This window comes from Bubalus kerabau, chromosome 20, assembly GCF_029407905.1.
Source record: "Bubalus kerabau isolate K-KA32 ecotype Philippines breed swamp buffalo chromosome 20, PCC_UOA_SB_1v2, whole genome shotgun sequence".
Classification (NCBI taxonomy): domain Eukaryota; kingdom Metazoa; phylum Chordata; class Mammalia; order Artiodactyla; family Bovidae; genus Bubalus; species Bubalus kerabau.
The window spans coordinates 31,115,198-31,138,286 of NC_073643.1; the positions used below are offsets into that span (position 1 = coordinate 31,115,198).

General features: G+C 44.7%; 1 long non-coding RNA gene across 2 annotated transcripts in view; it reads left to right on the top strand.

Annotated features, from left to right (window-relative positions):
• The window catches only part of LOC129634988 (uncharacterized), a 370,413-nt gene that overhangs the window by 90,735 nt on the left and 256,589 nt on the right, over positions 1–23,089 (top strand). Inside the window, exon 4 of one of the 2 annotated variants that reach the window (XR_008706042.1) lies at positions 14,477–14,776. The exons of the other annotated variant lie outside the window; for it this stretch is intronic. This is a non-coding gene — a long non-coding RNA (uncharacterized LOC129634988). Of the gene's footprint in view, positions 1–14,476; positions 14,777–23,089 lie in introns of those variants that run through there. 2 annotated transcript variants of the gene reach the window in all.

Below are 23,089 nucleotides of genomic sequence, written 5' to 3' on the forward strand. Positions count from 1 at the left end.
ATGAAATTAAAAGACGTTTACTTCTTGGAAGGAAAGTTATGACCAATCTAGACAGCATATTAAAAAGCAGAGACATTACTTTGCCAGCAAAGGTTCGTCTAGTCAAAGCCATGGTTTTTCCAGTAGTCATGTATGGATGTGAGAGTTGGACTATAAAGAAAGCTGAGCACTGAAGAATTGATGCTTTTAGACTGTGATGTTGGAGAAGACTCTTGAGAGTCCCTTGTACCGCAAGAAGATCCAACCAGTCCATTCTAAGGGAAATCAGTCCTGAATACTCATTGGAAGGACTGATGCTGAAGCTGGAACTCCAATACTTTGACCACTGGATGTGAAGAACTGACACATTGGAAAAGACTCTGATGCTGGGAAAGATTGAAGGCGGGAGGAGACGGGGACGACAGGGAATGAGATGGTTGGATGGCATCACCAACTCAATGGACATGAATTTGAATAAACTCCGGGAGCTGGTGATGGACAGAGAAATCTTGAGTGCTGCAGTCCATGGGGTCGCAGAGTCAGACATGACTGAATGACAGAACTGAACTGAACTGAATCCTCTAAAGTGTAACAGAACCTCAATTTTAGTTGAGGTGGTAATGGACCCAACAAAAAGACAACATGCCAGTTTTACTTACAGTTAGGGAGTGTGAGTGACTGGAAATGTTGTACAGGACTTTGGGGAAAAATCGTGAAAAAAGTTGATGCACTTGCGAGATGGACTCCTTTGTCTTTCCCTCCTTCATCCATTGCAGGCCTGGAATGCACATGTGGTAGCTGGGGGTCCAGCAGCCATATTGGACCATATGGTAACTCTAAGGATAGAAATGACTCCCTTCAAGTTTAGCAAAGCAGGAAGATAGGGACATGCCTGTCTAATGTTAATAACACCATGAGTTTCCATAGGAACTCTAAAGTATCTGGCTTTGGATATCTTTTATTTATGTGTGAGAGAAAAATTCTAAGTTATTGTTATTTTAAGTACCTAGGCCTTTTCAATTTTTAATAAATATGGTTAATGATTTTCCAACTTGGCATTTAATACATATATGTGTATGTACATAACAGACAGCCCTTGAATTAGAAAATCTATGGAGAACAACATTCTCCTTTAGAAAAGCATGCGCTTTCCCCCAAAGATAATTTATTTTGAATGAATACCTTCCCACAAGAGGTATTTTGCCCCTAGCAGAGGGAATGAGTTCTTTTGAAAAGGGTATATATTTTGTTCCATTTACTTCATACACATTCCAAAATAAATGAGTATTCTAATAATTTAGTGCATGCCACATGATTTCTACCATATGCCCATGTCAGGAATAAAGGGCTTCAGTGCATTTTCTTATCTGAGTGCTGAACTGAGCTCCTAAACTTCCTAGCCAGCTCGCACCATCAGGCGACCATCTGACTGGGACAGAGTGGTTTTTGGTGCAAAGTGGGTGCTCTGCTTCATCAGGGCAGGACCTCATAAGCATCTGTACTCAGAGAAGGAGGTTTCTCCCTCTCAGGAGATTTCAGTTAAGAGTCTCTCAGGCACCAGAACTGATGGGTTATGTGAAAGGAAGGTGGGCTGTCTGCTAAGGAAGACCTCCCTCCTGTACTCACTTAGGATGCAGCTCTGTGATTTCAGGGTCACAGTGAGTATTAGCAAGTTTTTAGTAATTTCCCTCCTTTCCTTCCCTCCATCTCTTCTAAGTAGTGACAATAGGCAACATTCATTGTACATTTATTATGTGATACTCATTGGAAAAGATCCTGATGCTGGGAAAGATTGAAGGCAGAAGAAGAGGGCGACAGAGGATGAGAGGCTTGGATGATATCACAGATTCAGTGGACGTGAACTTGGGCAAATTCCAGGAGAGAGTGGGGGACAGAGAGGCCTGATATGCTGCAATCCATGGGATGGCAGAGACTGACATGACTTAGAGATTGAGCAACAATAACAATAATATGTGTTCTACATCATCTACTCGTTTCATCTGGGCTCTGCTGTGCTTAGTCACTCAGTTGTGTCTGACTCTTTGTGACCCCATGAACTGTGGCCTGCCAGGCTCCTCTGTCCATGGAGATTCTCCAGGCAAGAATACTGGAATGGGTAGCCTATCCCTTCTCCAGGAGATCTTCCTGACCTAGAAATCGAACTGGGGACTCCTGCATTGCAGGAGTCTTTACCAGCTGAGTTACCAGGAAAGCCCCATTTCATCTGGAGGTACCATTAGCAGCCTCCATTTGGCAAACACTTTAAAATGTGTAAAATGGCATCTGTAAAGACCCTAGCGTCAAGTAGAGTCATATTTTGAAGTCCTGGGTGGATATAAATTGGGGGCAGTAGTGCTTTTCAACCCACTGGAGTACCCAAGATTTTAACTTCTGAGGAATACTCTTATGTAAAAGCCTTCCGCATGCAATGTTTATTTTGGATTGTGTGTATGCATGTGTGCATTTCCCGGGGGAGAAATTTTACATAGAATTCTTAATGCTTCTCCAAGTGCAAGTTCTATCCTGAGACTGAGATGTATTCTCTTTCTCAGGCATGAGTACAAGCCCAACCCATTTGGCTTTTACTGGGTGTCACGGCTCCATCCATCAGGATTGCCTGTGTCCAGAAGGCTGTTTTCATGCATTTTTATGGCTTCTGGAGACTCCATTAAAGGCACGTTCAATCAGCGCCCTGACAGTGACAGAGCCCAGTTGCTCACCAATTCTCTCTCTTGAAATTTATAGAGATCGTAAAAGACTCGTAGGAAATCCTTCGGCCTCCACATTTGGGTTGTAAAGTGTCTCCTTTAGAAGGCAAAATGCCACTGAAGACCATTTAGACATGTGGCTTTTGCATTTCCTGGGACTGGTTTCCTACACTTGCTTTTCCCACCCAGGCTCTGGGTCTCATGCTATAAAACCCAGGCTTGAGAATGAGGGAGCTTCTTTAGAAGGGACAGCAATACTGCTTTTCTTGATTTTTTTTTTTTTTCTTTTCCTTTCCTAATTTCCCAGGAACTGGGAATATATCAGCAAGATCCTGACCTTGGCCATAGTTTGGCATCCTAGCAAACCTGCAGCTCTGCCGTGTGCAACTAACCCAAGTTGGGCCATTTGCAACTGTGCAGCACCGGGTACCCATCCGCATGGAGCAGCACATGGTGGATATCTGGGTTTGCCAACCCCGCATCCATGTAGGCTGACAGCACCTTGCTTTTGCTTTCGGGGCTGTCCTGCTTCTCTTGGTGTCTGTGGGGCTGACTTCCACCCCCTCCCCGCCTCTAGCACTAGAAGTGGGCCTGACACCCATACCTGAACAAATCAAGCACCTTTCTAAAGCTTCTGTTGGAGCTATTAAGTTGACCAGAAAGTTTGCTTGGGATTTTCTATAAGATGGTACAGAAACATGGACAAACTTTTTGGCCAGCCCAATATTAGCAAGCTCAGTTTCCACAAGGATTACGCTGGGCCTTTTGCCCTCAGAGCTTGTCTCCTGCTTCCTTGCTTTTCCTCTATTCTTGTCTGTATTCCAGAGGCCCGCCCCTTGCAGGCTACATTTCCCCAACCCCTTGCTAACTGACTTCTAGCTGGATTGGGCCAATGGAAGGCACTGCGCTTCTCAGATGGCACCAGTGCTAAAGAAGCTGCCTGCCAATTCAGGAGATGTAAGAGATCTGGGTTTGGTCCCTGGGTCAGGAAGATCCCCTGGAAAAGGGAATGGCAATCCACTCCAGTATTCTTGCCTGGAGAATCCTATGGACAGAAAAGACTGGTGGACTACAGTCCATGGGGTCACAAAGAGTCGGACATGGCTGAAGCAATTTAGCATGCGTGCATGGGTAGACTGAGGGTGAAAGTAGGGAGGGTAGTTCTTCCTCTCCCTGCTCGTATTAATCATTGTCTCCAGCAGCAACCGTAGCTCCTCTCTGGCTCCAGCCCCCAGCAGGCTGGTACCCAGCCTCTGGGTACATCATGTCCCCAGTTGGGTACATCAAGTCTCCAATTACATCATGCTGTTCTTTTTGTCTCTCTGATATGAAAGGCAGTGCCTTTCTAATGTGGCTCATCTCTGGATTAGTCAGTATCCCAGGTTGTCTTCTAAGCAATCCCCTCACCTGTGTAATCAATTCCCTGCATTAATTTTTTTTCCAATGCACATACCCAGGGTAGTTTGTTTTTATGAGTGATTCAAGAAAAAAAGTAAACTGGAACTGCAGCAGGCCAAACATGGCAGATTTAGACTGAAGCTAACAGGGAGGAAAGCAGGACTGAGAAAGAAAAAGAAGGCAGACTGACTCCAGATGATGTCTGAACTGCTGGATGCAGCTGTGCCTGAAGTTTCTGGGCGTTTCATTTATGTTAGCCAACAAAGCTAACAAATCCCTTTCTGTCCCCACTCTTTATTTTTTGATATGGTTTGATTTGGGTTCGTGTCACTACAGCTGAGATTTCTGTCATAGCAATATTGAATGTGGTGAGATGCCATTAAGTATTATTTTTGTTGGTTTTTTGTTGACTTTTTGTTTTCAGCAAAAAGTTTGTTTTTAAAAGGTTATTCATCAGAGGCAGCAAATCACCTTAGAACAGATTTTTTTGTAAGTCAGCAAAGATTCTCTAGTTAACCAAACATGAGGCAAATTTTGGGCTTCCCTGGTAGCTCAGCGGTAAAGAGTCTGTCTGCAATGTAGGAGACCTGGGTTCCATCCCTGGGTCAGGAGGATCCTCTGGAGGAGGGCATGGCAACCCACTCTAGTCCTCTTGTAGAGAATCCCATGGACAGAGAAGCCTGGCAGACTGCAGTCCATGGGGTCACACAGAGTCCGAAACAACTGAAGCGACTAAGCAGTGGCAGCAGCAGCAGCAGAGGCAAATATTCACCTAGGGTTCCCAGAGAAGACTCAAACAGAGGGATTATTTCACCATTCTGAGCTGCACTATGTTTTAAAAAATTCTTATTTGTAAAAAATCTAGGTGTGTATCATAGATATATGCATATGTTACAACAGATATAATTGTATACTTTTGCTACAGTTTAGTCCATGTCAATTTAATAAAGTTGGAAAATGCCAAAAAAATCATAGAAAAAAAACAAGTAGACAGGAATACTATTTAGCACTAAAAAACGATGAACTACTGTCAAGCTGGATACATTCAATTTGACTCTGCCAATGAAACTAAGACTTATTATGCTGAGTGAAAGAAACCAGACACAAAAGTAGACATATTATGTCATTCTAGATATATGAAACTCTACACAACACAAGTCTAATCTATAATGACGGAAAACAGATCAGCGGTTGCCCAGGGAAAGAAGTGTGGGAATTATTTGAGATGAGACATGAGGGAACTTTTCGGGATAATGGAAAGTTTCTGTGTATTCATTGTGGTCGTAGTTACACAGGGGTAAAATTTAGTCTAACTCATTGAATTGTACAATTAGAATGGGTGCATTCGAATGGATGTAGTATGTAACCCATACCTCAGTATGTTTGATATAAAAAAATCAATGTGTACATTTCATATAATAGAATTTTTCCCAATTGAAGAGTTATTATTAAATCTACAGTATGGTTTCCCATGAAATGGAAATGGAGGAAATAAGGCAACACAAATGAAGCCACTACATATTGGGGGTGAGTGTTGTGTGCAATGGAAAGAAGGCTTGGCTTGGCTCCTCAAATAAGGGGGCTCTGAGAGTTCTTTTTTGGGGGTCTCTTAGCTGGCACTTCCAGCAAAAGCCTTTTGGAGGACTTCTCTGGTGGTGCAATGATTAAGATTCCACATTGCCAATGTAGGGAGCAGGGGTCAGGGAACTAAGATCCCACATGTCATGGGGCAGGGCCAAAAGATGAAAAAAAAAACCCCATTGGAGGCCAGGCAGGAGCCTCGATGATAACTTTAGGGTTCCTGAGTTTAAAGCAGGGCCTTGTAAAAGCTAGGCATGGATGAAGGTGGGAGCATGTAAATCCACGTTTCTAGCAGGTGGATGGTGTGGGGTCCTGAGAGCTTGGGTGAGGACAACTGGCAGAGTCAACTGACCATGTCTGTGTGATTTTTATGGGCCAGATGTCCTAACTGTCAAGAGTCTTGGAAATTCCTTGGAAGTTGAGTGAACATTAACAAAATGTGCTTGTGCAATTCACTGGATAAGCTTGGAATCATTACAAGAACATTAAAAGAATGCTAACCAATTTTGGCCTCTGTCCTGATGAAGTGAGGCGTTTTGTTACAATAAAATTCTGGAATGAATCACAGAGCATGATGTGACCATGACAGGAAAGTTCAAATCGTTCCTATGGCAGGCACTGGCACAGACAAAGTCATGCTACAGTTACTGGTGTTGAGGGGAGCAAGGAGTCAAGAGTAAGGGGTTGTAATGTCAAAGAATGACCCCCAGATTATGGCCAAAGAGGAGATGGCAACAGAGAATTCTGCCCCCTTGCACTTTCTCTCCCTCCCACCTTTTCTCCTCTTTCTCCTTTATCCTGATAGACAACGTATTGGTTTTTTATTCCTATGTATCAAACAAACTGCCCTTCTCCCACAAAAAAACATTTAGCAGTTTAAAAATGACACACATTTATTAAGTCACAGTTTCTGGGGCTTGGCTTGGCAGTCTGAGCATGACTTACCTGGAGACTCCAACTTGGTGTCTCTCACTGTAATAACGGTGTTGCCTCAGGATCTGTGGTCTCATTTGAAGGCTCACTGGGGCAGGATCCACCTCCAAGTCACCTAGTGGTTTTTGGTAGTATCCCCTGTGGGCTATTGGACTGAGAGCCTCCTTGCTGGCTGATGACCAGAGGCTTCCCTCCATTCCTTGCCAGGTGGTCCTTTCCATCAGGGCAAGAGCCGGAGTGTGCCATACAATAGCCACAGCCTTTTATAACCTCTCTGAAGTGACGTCCATCACCTTTGCCATTTTCTATGTGTTAGAAGCAGGTCCCTGGGTGGGCATGAATAACACAAAGTGGGGTCCCTAGGAGATAGTGAAAGGCTGCTCCCCTATCATAGGCAAAAAGCATTTATTAAGGCCCGTTCTGTGCCACATTCTAGATCAGGTGCTAAGATTCATTATTCATAGATGAACAAAGAGGGTTTATGGCCTCAGAGGTGTTCCATTCAAGGTTAAGAGCTGATCAAGTGAGCAAGCAGTTAAGACAGAGCGGTACATTTAGTGATAGAATCGTGCAGTGGAGCGGAGCAGAGCAGAGAGAAGTCTGTCTTTGGAGTTAGAGCACATGCTTTATCACTCTGGGTTGTTGGCCAACAGATTTACTGATGAAGGAGCTACAGGCACTGCTGATAATGTTGTTGAATATTGCCTAGATTCAAAATGGAAGGCTATGCTAAACTTCAGGTAAACAGTAATGAAAAGGATGATGTAATTTTTATTCCCATTCAAGTTCATATACCTTCTGAATTCTGTCCACAGACCATATCCAGCAGCTGGATGGTATCTGTGGTCTCCATGGGTCTCCATTTTCCATGGGTAGCCTTTTTCACTTGATCGCTCTCTGAGCAACCCCCAGAGGCCTTTACAGAGAAAGGAAGAATAGGCTAGAGTCAAACAGGTGTGGATTGACTCTCGGTTCAACTACTTTGTGGACGTGTGGCCTTTGACAAGTTACTATTGAAGGCTCCTGGCCATGCCTGTGTGCAACCCTTAGCACCCAGCCATCGCTGCCTACTGTTACCCTGCGCCTGGTTACCAGGAAACCGTTACCGAAAGACCGTTAACGGTCATTCAGTGATTGGTTGGCACCTGCAGTGGGCTCATCCCCCAAGAGAGCAACTGTCAATGACCGCCCGTTAGCGGTCCCGCTCAGCCATTGGCCGGTGCTGCAGTGGGCCCCTCCCCCAGGTGAATAACTGTCAAACAGCGACCGTTAGTGGGCCAGTCTATCTCAGTGGAGTTGTAGTCCTGAGGAGGAGACGAAGATAAGAGATGGATCCCGGCCTTCTCCCTGGCTCTCTGACTTACCTGGCCTTGGACGGGTGGGTGAGCTGTGGCCCAGGGAACAGGCTCAGGGCTGTGCCCTGCAGGGCTTCCCGAGCCCTCACCAAGTCCACCTACTGGCTGGGTCCAGGCCTTGAGGCCATGGCAAACTTCCCTGCCATCCCCGCCTCTGCAACCTGATGGCAGCAGCCTGCCTGGGACGCGGTCTGCGGGTGCGGCCTGAGGACCCTGGGGAGCCTGAGGGCCAGGTGGGTTGGGCACCCGGCTCCCTCGGTGATGACAGGTTGGCGGGGCCTGGGCACTGAACCCTGAGGGAGCTGCCAGCTGAGATTTGTGTCCTCTCAGCCAGGACCTGGGACTCAGAGGGTGAAAGCTGTGCCTTGAGAGCCTTGCCCTTTCTTGTCAGAACAGATAGTAACATTTTTTTGGTGGAGATTTACGGGATCATTTGTGACCTGACCGTGATTGACCTCAAGAGCAAAGGCTCTCACTAAGAAGTTTGTAAAAACTCACCACGCCCCCTCCCGCACTTTTCCTAGAAGAGAGCTTTGCTGAAAGCTTTTGGGGTTTTTAAGACAGGAGCCACCCATCTCCTTGCTGTTCAGTTCAGTTCAGGTGCTCAGTCGTGTCCAACTCTTTGCGACCCCATGCACTGCCGCACACCAGGCTTCCCTGTCCATCACGAGCTCTCAGAGCTGGCTCAACCTCATGTCCAGGGAGTCGGTGATGCCATCCAACCATCTTATTCTCTGTCATCCCCTTCTCCTCCTGCCCTCAATCTTTCCCAGCATCAGGGTCTTTTCCAATGAGTAAGATGCTACCCAGTTCTCCTTGCAGGGCCCTCAGTAAACCATTCTGTGTTCCCAACTCTGATGTTTTGGTGTCATTTGGCCTCCCTGTGCATCAGGTACATGATCTGGCATTTTCAGTAACAACTTCACCTCTCTGAGCTTTGGTTTCTTCATATGTATTAAATGATAGGGTTGTAAGGATTACAGTGCCTCATGGCAGGATCCTAGTACCCAGGAATTCGTGAGTTACAAGTTTATAATTATTAATCATTATCTGAATTTTATTTATCCAGCTTTCAAGTATCAAGGTAATCCATATTTCAATTATGAGAACATCCAGACCATTCCACTTAACACCTCAGTCTCCTCCTTTAGAATTCCTCTTTGTAAATCTAGATTGGTACTTGGATATCAACATGCGAGTATAATTATATGTATATTTTAATGTGTTAGCAAAAATAAAGTTGCTTCCACTATTTTCTAAGAGCTTAAAAAATTCAGAGAATGTACAGCCATTGTACATACCTTACCCCATTTAAACTTGCGTTAGTAATCTTTCTTTTTAATCCTCATAGTAACCTCCTAAAGTGGGCACTAACATTATCCCATTCTTCAAATAGATAAACTGAGGTCCAGAGAAGTCAAGTCGTCTGTCCAAGTTTGCAAAGCTGGTTGGTAGCAAAGGCAGGAGTCTAACACAGGGCAGTCTGACTCTGGGGCTGCTGAGGACAGGAGCCACAACTTCTTTCAATTTGTTTTTGCTTTGTTGTTGTTTTTTTCTGTTAGCATATGGCATAGTTCCTGATGTATAGCAGGCCCACAGCCTGTGTCTAGTTGCTGTGGGAACAAATAGGGAGAGAGAATGGTGGAGAAAGTTCTAGAATGAGAGAGCCCCAGTTCTTGCCCCAGCTCTGAGACCACCTACAGGTTTGTCCTGGAAGGATGTTACTTTGCCCCTTTGGAGAAAGGTCCTCAGCCTCTACAAGGAGAGGTTAAGTGCCTGGGCTATGGGATGGCAGCCTGCCTTCCAGTCCCCGTCTTTACTTTTTATGTGACTTTGGACAGACCCAAGTGAAACCTCAGTTTCCTAGTGTGTAAAATGACTTACTTCCAGAGATGGGGAAAATAGAATGAGAACAGTCACATCGAATATATAGCCCTGTATTCTCTATTAAATAGCACTGTTTGCCTGACACATCCAATGTGTCATAGAGTGAGATATTGTGAGGCTGCCGGGGTGGTTTGTGATGGTGGGGTGGTGTCAGGGATGCTGTCCCAGTGGTGTTTGATAGAGAGCCAGATATGAGGGACACAGGGGACATGAGCACCTAAGCAGGAGATGAGACTCTGTTGCCTGGCTCCACTGAGCTGGACAACACAGCCCCTGGCGCCCCTTCAAACCAGTGGGTCGCTGTCTCCACGGCTGAGATGACTTCCCCTGAAACCGCAAGAGTAGGCTGGAAAATAAGAGTTGCAGTCAATTAGCTTTTTGTTATGTCTACACGGTATTTGGCAGTCAGTTTGATTCTTTTTTCTTCATGGATTTGGCCACATAAAATAACTTGAGGGAGGAGGGCATCTTGAAGGCAGAGGCCCCAAGGACAGCAGAGCATAGCTGGAGAGGGACAAGCCTTGGAACTGGACTGATTTGTTTGTGAGCCCTGTTTTTTCTGTACCAGCTGGGGACCTTTGGAGATGTTTATTACCAGTGTTGAGTTTCAATTTCTTCTTTTGGAAAATACGGGATAATTGATTTTTACCTTCCCAACTTGAGGCACTGTGCATATATTTGATCAAAATAAACTTTCAATAAACAGAAGCTATAACTATTGTAGTTAACAATTGTAGTAAACGATAGAGTTTCATCTTGGGTAGTTATTGCCCATACTGGAAACAAATTCAACCCTTGGATTTCCAATAACATTAACAACACAGTCCAACAGTAGAAACACAAGATGCTTTCCTGATGTAGACTATTTCATTGTAAAAGATACATTTTGGCTCTTCATCTGACCAACCTTGTTATGAAAATTTTAAAGTTGGTGATGCAAACCACATGATTAATCTCTTCCTCTGAAAAGGTTCAAATAATATAATCCATGCATGAAGATGTTTGAAATGATATCGTTTTATCATCCAAATTAGCTTTGCATGAGTTCCTTGGAGAAACCCAAAGAAAAAGGATTCCTTTATTCATTCCAAAGAGACCAGCAGAAAACATTTAGAAATGTCTTTAAATGGCCAACAGAGCTCCATTGTGAGTGGAAAACTGTATGGGGGATAAATAAGCGTTATCCAAATCTCATAAAAACCATAAAGGTAACTGGCAGAAATACTGAACTGGTCATTCACTCGTAAATAAATATATGGCCTTCTTAAACATCCTGGCATATCCTGTTTAGTTGATTCATGGCTGTTCACCAAAGACAAAGATTCCTGCCTTGGAAGATTTAACACCCTGAGCTATATGTCACTGTCTTGTTAACAGATCTGGAGGTGAGATGAGCTTTGGTTAACTGGTGTTGCTGACACCTGTGTTTAGTTAGCAGATTGGTTAACAATGCCTGGAAATGTGTGAAAATGACCCCCCTCTTTGCATGCTTTGCTCATTCTCTAGAGAAAATCACCTTACTCTAGGGAAATCAATGCCCAGTAAAGCAATACAGAGAAAGTGCAGACTATGCTTTGGAATGAGCCATTCGAACCTGGATTCCATGGCTGATTGCATGGTTTCATCCAGATTTTCTTAGCACTTGCAAGTGGGTTCATGTGAGCACTTGGCAGCTCAGTTTTTGTTTCCTCCTCACTGTCTCTCTCTGGCTCCTTGCTCACATTTGTGGCTCAGACACTCCAGAGGGTGAATGTTTATGGTTTGATGAATAGGTTCCTACTTGCATGATATTTCTGACTGATTGGAGGTATCTGCTGGATTACTCTGTGGGGAAGGATTCTGATGCCTTGTCTTGGATCAGTGGGAAAGAGTGCTGTGGTTGATTTGTGATGTCTGCCACAGGTAGAGGACTGGACAGTAGAGGGGTACATGCTATCTATATGTATCCTGGCTATGCGTTTTAGATATGACAGGAAAATATATGGTTTGCTAGCCAGCCTCTGGTTTTCTCCTATTTCTATAGTGCAGTGTAGAGATTGGGGTGGTGTGGGGATTAGGTATTATACAAGGGCTCTTTTAAGCATTAAATGGGGGTGCTAACCCCTAAGGTTGGTCATAACTTTCCTTCCAAGGAGTAAGCATCTTTTAATTTCATGGCTGCATGCTCCTTGGAAGGAAAATTATGACCAACCTAGATAGCATATTCAAAAGCAGAGACATTACTTTGCCAACAAAGGTTCATCTAGTCAAGGCTATGGTTTTTCCTGTGGTCATGTATGGATGTGAGAGTTGGACTGTGAAGAAGGCTGAGCACCAAAGAATTGATGCTTTTGAACTGTGGTGTTGGAGAAGACTCTTGAGAGTCCCTTGGACTGCAAGGAGATCCAAGCAGTCCATTCTGAAGGAGATCAGCCCTGGGATTTCTTTGGAAGGAATGATGCTGAAGCTGAAACTCCAGTACTTTGGTCACCTCATGCTAAGAGTTGACTCATTGGAAAAGACTCTGATGCTGGGAGGGATTGGGGACAGGAGGAGACGGGGACGACAGAGGATGAGATGGCTGGATGGCATCACTGACTTGATGGACGTGAGTCTGGGTGAACTCCGGGAGTTGGTAATGGACAGGGAGGCCTGGTGTGCTGCGATTCATGGGGTCGCAAAAAGTGGGACACGACTGAGCGACTGATCTTATCTGATCTGAACCCCTAAGGTACTATGTGGCTCTAGTTACCAGGTCTGCAGTGGCTTTTACTCTGAAATCTCAAGCTTGTTTCCCTAGCTTCTTTCCACTGCAAATGTCATACAGCGATCAGTGAGGAGCAACAAGATGGTAAGATCAATTTCAAGGATTCAAAGAGAGTAGGGACTTTGAAGATCCCAAAGGTGTGGTCCCAGTCCCAAATATTGAAGAGGGGTCAGAAGCAAGGGCGACTAAATGCCAGACATTTTACTCACTATTTCATTTTCCATTCCTAAGGATGCTGTGAGTTAGGTTTCATCAGTCCTTATTTTCTTGGTGTAAAAAGAGGGACTCAGAGAGGTTGAGTACTAAGCTGGTGAAAGTGAAAGTCACTCAGTCATGTCCAACTCTTTGCAACCCATGGACTGTTTAGTCCATGGACTTCTCCAGGCCAGAATACTGGAGTGGGTAGCCGTTCCCTTCTCCAGGGGATCTTCCCAACCCAGGGATCGAACCCAGGTCTCCCACATTGCAGGTGAATTCTTTACCAGCTGAGCCACAGGGAAGCCCAAGAATATTGGCATGGGTAGCCTGTCCCTTCTCCAGTGGATCTTCACAACCCAGGAATCGAACTGGGGTCTCCTGCATTGCAGGCAGATTCTTTACCAGCTGAGTTACCAGGGAAGCGCCCCCCACTTCCCGCCCCCGCCCCCCCACCCCACACAGCTGGTAGTACATGCTAAAGCTGAGAGACAAACCTTGGTCTATGTGATCTCTAGATTTGAGCTCTCTGTTTTTCTAAGTCAACCACTACATTAACCTCTGGGATTTCAGTCTCCAAGAAATGGTGACCAAGGATATCCCAGTGCACAAAGGTGAAGAAGGCAGTAGCAGATGCTAATTTCTTCCTCTACCAAAGCTTTTCATCTCTCTTGGTCCTGCCCAGGTCCTGGTATATCCTACCCCTCTCAACACCCTGCTATGTGCAGGATGGAGTGATTTCCAAGGTGTAGTCCCAAGGCTGTGTTATGCCAAAGGCACTATTTTCGAATACTAATAAATGGCTATTCAATTCAGCCCACCGAATTGTGGAAGAATCACTCCAAGAATATCTGTTCCCTGCTGATCTGATCTGAGTGCAAGTGACTCTCTTGCTTCCTGGAAATCAGGCTAAGGAAAGGGAGGAGTTGCTGAGAAAGGAGACATTTCTCCCTCTAAAGAGGCCTGAGGGATTAAATTAGTCACCTGTGAGGTCTCCTGTCGGCTGAGTGATAGAGTTTCATCTCCTTGTCAGTGGAGCCAGCAGAACATGATGTGGTAGATATCTGCCTGCTGTTCCCCTGCGGAGAGAAAGAGAACAGAAGATTCTTGCTTTGTACTCTTAGGAGACCAGGGAAGGCAGGGCCAGCCTTCTGAGTCTCTTTCCTTTCTTCTGGGAGTTGTGACACAGTTTAACTTCTGTCTGTAAATTCTCTGACAAAGGTGCTCTGACTCTCCAGTTTGCTCTTCATGGAGACAGGAGAAGAGCACAACACTCTCTCCACCCCATACCTTTGTGTTAGATAACACATTCCTGTAACAAATAAACCTCAGCCTCATGGTGCGACATACTAAAGGCTTATCTCTCTCCCAGGTCATAGTCCAATACAGGTGGAGCTGAGAAGTGAACATCTGTTCCACTCAGTCATTCAGGGATCCAGGCTCTCTCCATCCTTGGGTTTTTCATCCCTTAGGGTCTCAGAGTTCTCCCCTTAATGTCTGGGGAAAAAAGCATGAAAGGTCACATAGCAAATCTACCAGGGGCCGGGCTGGGAAGGTGTGTCTGTCGCTGTTGTCTATATTCCATGGACCAGATCTGTCACATGGTTCCATCTCTCTGTTAGGGGAAGCACACTGACTGAAACTGCCCACCCGGCCAGCTGCCATAGTAACCATTTGCCTGGATGGTTTTACAGCAGGAGGTCCTGGTAAGGAACAAAGAACTAATAAGCCACCACCAACTGGAAGAGTTTGGGAAAGGTCAAAAGGAGACACCACAGGTCTGACCATCTCCCAGAATCCTTCTCAATGGCATCCATCTTGGCTGAGCAATGCATGCTTCACCAGGAAGGACTCTGAGTCAGAATGATTGGCCAAAGGCAACCCGGAAACTAATCCCATCACCATAAAACCTGAGACTGTGAGCCATGTGGCAGAGCAGTTCTCCTGAGTTCCCTTACCCTGCTGCTCTTCACCCGGGTGCTGTTTTCCAATAAAGTCTCTTGCTTTGTCAGCATGTATCTCCTTGGACAATGCTTTTCTGAGTGTTAGACAAGAGCCCACTCTTGGGGCGCTGGAGGGGGCCCCCCTTCAGCACATCTCTGCAGGGGACATTGGAAAATATACTCTAGCTTTAGTCCCAAGTGAAAAGGAGGTAGAATTTGGTGAACTCGTGGCATTGCTGTCTCAGCCTCCATCTCAGATGGCCAGATCCTCACGTTAAGAGAACAGATTGACAGTAAAAGGAATAGTGCTAACCCAGACATTATCTGCTTAGTTATTCTTGAATAGGGCAATTTTCCAACTCTCCACTCTAGAGCAGTACTTCTCCAAATGAGGTACACAGTCTCCTGAAGGTTCATGGTGGTTGCCAAAGGGCATGTGTCCCCACCAGGTCAACACAGGTTATTGTGTCCATGTGGCAATTTTACCTGAAGTTTTAAGGGAATTTAAAATGTTGAATTTTTACTTCCTTCAAAGGTTTAGACATAAGCATACTTAAGGGAAGTCATGAGATTTCTGATATTCCTCAAGTTAGGAGTCTTACATGTTTAAAACTCCCTTTATGGACCTTAGGGATATTCCTCCTCTTTTCTTTACATTTAGGGGAAGTTGAGGAAACTCCCTGGGAAACATTTGACTCAAGATGTGTCTTTACCTCCTTTCCTCAGTTTGAAGTCACAGGGTTCCAAACTCAATGGGAAAGATGAATTGAGAGTTCACCGCAATCTAATGATACTAGAATATTTTCTGAATCAACTGTGAGTCAGATACAGTGCTATAGGCTTGTATGTGTTCTGGTTATATATTGCTGGATTGCAAACTACCCTAATACTAACTGGCTCAAACAACCATTTTATTGTCTGATGATTTTGTGGGCCAGGAATTTAGGCAGGGCTTAGCTGGGTGGGTCTTATGCTCTACATGGCTTCAAGATGGCTTTACTCAAATACCTGACACTCGAGCCAGGGAAAACAGGGTTCAGCTGGACACCTTTCCTCCTTATATGGCAGCTCAGGGCTCCAAGAACCAAGTGTTGCAAGAGGGCTGGGTAAAGTTGCAAGGCTTCTCATGACGTCAGAATGCCTGAAACTTCCTCCATATTCTGTGGGTCATGAAAATCAGCTGATTGAAGGTGAAGGAAATTAGACTGCACTTTCAATGGGAAAATTCACCAAGAATTTGCAGCCATCTTTCATGGACCACTGTCTGGATTTTCTCATTTCATCTTCCTAGCATTCCTACAAGGTAGAGATGACTTCTATTCCCATTTTACAGTTGAATCAACTTTATTTACTTGCTCACATATTCATTGTACCTAATAGTCCACATACTATCTAAATAGCGTTAGAACTTCCAAAGGCTTAATCTAAGTAATTACTGAATAGGAGAGCCCCTTTTTAAAACTTTCTTGTTCTAAGTAACTTAGAACTTAAAATGGTGACCCTAATATTTATAATACCTAACCTTTCAAATACTTTGATGTGCCCCTAACCTTGGATCCCTATAAGAGTTGTATTTGTTTGTTTAATAGATTGTATTATTATTCAAAACATTGGCCCCTCCTCCCCATGGGAGAATTTAAATTTCTACCTTATTGTTTCAGTCTTGGCTATGTGTCAAGTTTGGGGTCGTGTAGTATGATTTCTGGAGAAGGCAATGACAACCCACTCCAGTACTCTTGCCTGGAAAATCCCATGGACAGAGGAGCCTGGTAGGCTGCAGTCTGTGGGGACGCTAGGAGTCAGACACAACTGAGTGACTTCACTTTCACTTTTCACTTTCATGCATTGAAGGAAATGGCAACCCACTCCAGTGTTCTTGCCTGGAGAATCCCAGGGATGGGGGAGCCTGGTGGGCTGCCATCTATGGGGTTGCACAGAGTCGGACACGACTGCAGTGACTTAGTAGCAGCAGCAGCAGCATGACTTCTAAGCAGAAGCTTTCACAGTCATTATGTGGTTCTGCTAGGGTCTCTTTTCCTCCACCACAAGATTGACAGTGTCCCAAATGCAGGCTGTAGCCTGCATCACTGAATAAAGATCCCATGAAGCCAAGCCATGTCTAGCCCAGATGAATATGTGAGTCTAGCAAGCCATAACCTTTTCTTGTTACAAGCCAGTGTGATTTGAAAGTTGTTTGTTACTGCATCATAATTCAGCCTAAGATGACTGGTGCTATTAATTTTCCCATTTTATAGATATGAAATAAGTTGAGAAGAATTAAATAACTTACCCAGGTCTAGGACTTAACCCAAGGTTTTTGATTCCAGATCCTTGATCTTAATTGTCTGTATTTGTTGTTGTTGTTGTTCAGTTGCCAAGTCATGTCCAGATGTGAAGAGCTGACTCATTGAAAAAGACCCTGATGCTGGGAAAGACTGAGGGCAAGAGGAGAAGGGGGCGACAGAGGATGAGATAGTTGGATGGCATCATCGACTCAATGGACATGAGTTTCAGCAAGCCCGGGGAGGTAGTGAAGGACAAGGAAACCTGGTGTGCTGCCGTCCATGGGGTCACACAGATAAAAAAGAAAATCTTCTATATAACTGGTGGAATGGAGAAGGCAATGGCACCCCACCCCAGTACTCTTGCTTGGAAAATCCCATGGACGGAGGAGCCTGGTAGGCTGCAATCCATGGGGTCGCTAAGAGGCAGACACGACTGAGCAACTTCACTTTCACCTTTCACTTTCATGCATTGGAGAAGGAAATGGCAACCCACTCCCGTGTTCTTGCCTGGAGAATCCCAGAGATGGCTGAGCCTGGCGGGCTGCCGTCTATGGGGTCGCACAGAGTCGGACACGACTGAAGCGACTTAGCAGCAACTGGTGGAAAAAACATAACTATATGTGGTGATGGACTCAGACAGGAGAAACCACAGGCTTGAGTTGTGTGTTTGGCTATTGTCTTCGTCAGTTTGGGCTGCTGCAGCAAAAATATCACAGTCTGGCTCAAACAAAACATTTATTTCTCATGGTTTCAGAGGCTGAAAAGTCTAGGATTAAGATGCTAGCAGTTCTGATGTCTGGTAAGGCCCCACTTTCTACCTCATAGACAGTTGCCTTCTTGCTCATCCTCACATGAATATGAGATAGAGATAGAAGAGAGAGAGATTAAAGCAAGTTCTGTTGAGTCTTTTCCTTTAAGGGCACCAATCTTATTACAAGGGCTCCACCCTCATGATCTGATTACCTCCCAGAGACTCACTCTCCATAAACCATCACCTTGAGAATTTAAGCTTCACATGTGAATTTGGGGGTGACACAAACATATATTTCATGACAGCTACTTAATGTGAAGGTTGTCTGATCTTTAGCTCAGAGACAACAACTCATGTGCCAAAGACACCTCTGACTTTCTAGAGAGTCACTAACATGTCTCACGGTTAGGGATGCAGCTGAGTAGTTTATTTTATCACAAGGGGGCAAAACTGTGTAAATATTTTTTGAGCTTCTCATGGTATTTCATAGGATTTTCGAGGTAGACATCACTTGGGATGATTTAGCCTTTCCTGGTCTGACATGTTTCTCTGCTCCATTTTTCTAAATAACAAGAAAAAGAAGGAAAGCAAAATAGAGGCTTAGTTGGTACGTGAATTATAAGGTGTCAAAGGACTGTCTGGAACTTTCTTCTTTCTCAGGAATTTGCACAGGAATTGTGTACAAACACCCTCTACTTCTTAGTCTATGGCTTTACTGGGCAACCGTGGCACAAAAAGAAGAGAAGTCACAGTGGGTTTAGGTGAGAGGACTTCACCTGAAGTGGAGGAGTGTCCTGGCTGGTCACCTAAGTGCTGGATTTCTGGAACCCACTCTGTTTCTCAGCACCATTTCTTCTTTGTTTTGGAGTACTTCCCTTTGCATACTACTCCTAGGCTGTATATGATTTCAGATGATTTTGGCTGCAAGACCCAACTATAAGAGGCTTTATCAACAAGGAATATTCTATTACATTTTTAAAAACTGAGACATAATTGACATATACCATTGTGTTAGTTTTAGGTGTGTAACATAACGATTTGATATTCGTGTATATTGTGAAATGATTACCAGAATAAGTTCAGTTACCATCCATCACTACACAGTTATGGTTTTTCTTATGATAAAAATGTTTAAGCTCTACTTTCTTAGCATCTTTCAAATATACAGTACAGTATCATTAACTGGATTGACAAGGAATATTTATTAGCTGGCATACTCAGAAGCCAAGACGTAGGGCAGTTGTTGAGTTGCTTAATTTAGTAGCTCTGAGACATTATTAAAGACACAGGTTCTTACCATCTTTTTGCTCCCTCATCCTCAGATTGTTGATTTGTCTCTTACGTAGGTTCCTTTCCTGGCCACCTTGGGGCTCTGTAGTTCTATGTGCAGAAAGCAAGATCTTCTAGTGAAAATGGAACTTGCTTCTCCTGTGTTGACTTACAGCAGTTCCTGAGATGGAAATTTGCATACATGGGTGATGCAAATATGAGTGATTGCTCTCAGGAGCAGGTCCTGATGGGCAGGAGTGATGGGCAGGACTGCCCAGTGAGAGAAATTGAGCAGCAGAGGCCTTAGCTGACCCCACAGGGCATCCTGGAGTTGGTTGGATTCTCAGAGTTCCCCAAGTTGAGGCAAGATGCTGCACCTCTATGTGGACTGGTCGCTGGAGGTTAAGGTTGCTGAACCTTGGCCATAGACCTCTTGGAAGGCGCAAGAGTGAGGGCTTCTGCCCTGAAGGGGGGCCTGGGTGACACACCCAGCATCTACTACACATGTCTCATTTCCTAAGCAAAGATGTGTTTCCCACATGCCCTTTCCTGTTCCCCTGGATGACTTTGCCACTCATATCCATTCTAAACCATTTATTGGTAATGATAATGGAGATGCCACGGTTGCCTTTAACTGAAAATGAGCCACACTCTGGGGATGGCTTGGGTTTCTTCTGAAAGATGTAGCTGCTTTGAAGGTATGTTAGCAAGGAAGGGTGGAATGGCCGTTCAGTGACAATAGAATCTGGTCCACGTAATCCTGAATGTTTATCTGTCTGATTGATGCTGAAAGCAATGGAGGGAATCCCAGATAACAAGGTGTCTAGAAATTTCTGCATCTCTCAGTGCTATGGGCAGAGCATACAAAGATGGGATAAAGGGCTACTTCCCATGGGAAGCACCAAGTTGTGGTTGCACTGGTGATGTAGAAGGAAGGTTTCTCTCCTCTATGTAGTGATCCTGACAACATGGTGGTGAGGGTTGCCAATCCTCTGCAAAGTGGAAAGTCTGCCTATAGTTTATCGTGAGCCCTCCCTATGGGTGGTTTCTCTGTATCTGTGGTTCTATGTCTTAGAATTCAACCGGTCTTGGATCTTGCAGTGCTGCAGTATTTATAGTTGAAAAGAATCTGCTTATAGGTAGACCCAGCCAGTTCAAACCTGGGTGGTTTAAGGGTCAACTAAGCTAGATTCAAATGGGTCTTGTAGAGGATGGCTGAAGACCCCATTGTCCTGGCTCCCTAGGAGTCCAGATGGACCTTAAAACACTAGTAAAACCTCTGCTGTGGACTAGTGTGTTTTTCTTCTCGTTGTGGCCGCCTCCATCTTAGTTTGAGGTCCCCCAGCACAGACTCTGAGACCAAATGCAAGTGCAAGCCATGTGTGTGGCAATGCGAGTGGGGAAGGCGGCCTAAGACACTGGAAGGGGTGACAGAGGATTGTTGGATAAAGTGCAGGACCCCAGTTAAGTGTGAATTTCAGATAAACAAGTAATTTTTAAAGTATAAGCATGTCATATACAATATTTTTTAGACGTGAATTTTTTTTTTAGGGTATGTCCCAAATGTTGCCTGGGGCATACTGATATGAAAAAAATCAGTTTTATCTGAAGTTCAAATTTAACTAGGGGTCCTATAATTTTTATTGAATCTGACAGCCTGAGGTGGCAGCCATTAAAAGATGCACGATCAAGTCAGCTGCTACTGGGGTGACTGGAGCTGTAGCCACTGAGGGCTCTGGTAACTAGAGCCCCAGAGTTACTGCACCTAGGAGGCACAGGAGCTGGGGCACACTCACTGCAGTAGTGTTTGGTTGAGAGCTGGGTGGGGAGGGAAGCTGGCCCTGTGGTGGTTATTTCCTGGCTTTGGTGAGCTTCTGTGAGCACAGACAGAGCAGCATCCCTTGTGTGGTTTCTGAGAAAAGCATTAGGCAAAGAGATGCAGGTCCTAATAGCTTGAAGTTAGCTGATGACCGTGACATGGTAAAGTCTAAGGGAATACGAGCAGGGCCCTAGGACCTCAGTTACAGAACTGACGTCCTAGTAATATAAATTATTAGAAGTCAATTGATCTGGGTTAGAATTTTGGTTCCATTAGTGAATATGTGGCCTTGGACTTATATAACTTCCTGCCCCCTTTCTCTTTATCAATAAAAGGGGGCTAATGATACTTCATAGGGTTATTGTGGGGATTAAAACACAAAAGTAGATACAATGCCTGGCATCCAGTAGATTTTCAAAAAATATCTGGTCATGAATATATTAAAATGTGTGGGCTTTGAGATCAGACCTGAGTTTGAGTCCTAACCCTATCGGCTACCAGCTGGTCTTGGATAGGCCACATCCCCTCTCTATCTCTTCATCTGGAAAAATCAGGTGACACCCACCTCCTGAAACTCTTTTGAGGTTGGAAAGGTATGAGGTATGTTAAGTGCTGGCATAGAGCAGGCATTTGTGTCCATGAATGTTTGTGCTGTTTTTCCTTAGAAAAGTGTGAGGAGGGTATGAGGTCATCACTAAATGATCCAGGCCAAACTTAGGATATAACTCTGCCAAAGTCTATTTAAATCCCTGATGGAATGATAGACAGGCACAGGGCTAGGATTTCCGAGAAGGAGGATCTGGGTAGTCATTAGGAATTGTTGTCCTTCTGGGCACAGATCCCCTCCCTCTTGAAGTTATGCATAGACATGTGGCTTGTGTTGGCCAATAAAATGTGAGCAAAGTGAAAGGCACTTCTGTGGGGTGTGGACTGCTTCCATGCTACAAATGCCTAGCTGAGTAGTTACACTTGAATAGTTCCAACTGAGATTGTCTAGCTCTCAAAACCTGCAATATTTGCTATCTGCCTCTTTACAGAGTTTGCTGACCCTCACACTAGCCTATCCTCAAATGAGACACATGCCAAGGGATGTCGATGCCGCTGGTCCATGGACAGTCCTTTGTGCAGCAAGACTCTAGGGCAGGGTTTCTCAACCTCAGCACTACAGATATTTGGGGCCAGATTATTCTGGTTTTGGAGGAACTGTCCTGTGCATTATGGGATGTTTAGCATCATCCCTGGCCTACATTAACCACATGCCAATATTTCCCCCTAAAAATGTGACATCTGAAAATATCTCCCAACATCTCCTGGATTACAAGTCACCCCAAACTGAGAATCTCTGCCCTGGGGTGTCTGGGGTATGGTCAGCAGGCTCATAGTCCTCCGAGGTCTTGGTAACCAGATCTTGGGCAGTAGGGTTGGTCTGTTTCCTGCTGTCTGGACCCAAGAATGATGGAAATGGTACAGAAGCTCGAGCACTGGTCTAGGGCAGGTTATGTCAGGTACTAGGGAAGTGCAGAGGATGCCAAGCAGGAAGAGAGTGAAGTTATGCTTTTCTGCTCAGCTTGGAATTATCTTCTGTTCTGCTTGGATTTTAAAAAATGTTTCTCTGAAAAAGCTGGATAAGATGGGTGGATATATTTGACTAACGAGAAAGTTTAGAGTCTGGAAAAAAAGGAGTCTAATTGGTGGACTTCTTCACTAACAGCTAAAAGCTTGTCCAGGTGTACCAACTGGCCAGACATTCGAAATTTCCTGATTTTGGCCTGTTCTGCCTGTCCTTTCTCTGACCTTCCATACAGAGCAGGACTGAGTGTCATCTTTATCCAACCCTGTTTTAGGGGTGAGAAAGGGAAAACCAGCACCCAGCCCCTTGCTGTATGTCCTAGGGGAATGCTGACTTAAATGTGCTGGCAAAGCAAACCTTACACTGGATGAATCAGAGGTGGGTGGCCATGCTGTGTTCACTCTCAGAAAGAAACAGCCTGAGTGAGGGTGCTTTGAAATCAGGGTAAAGAATCCTCCACACGTGTCTCAATTTTCACTATTTGCATTTGGCCACAAGAAGAAACCCGTGACAATCTGTTTTCTTTTAATATTTTTTTTGCAGGCCTTTGACATGTAATATGGTTTATTATTCTATTTATTTTCCTGGTTTGTCTACAATTACTAAAGCCCTAAAAGACTGTTATTTTGAAACTTCAAACTGTAGAAATGGGTTAAGTTAGGAGGGAAGG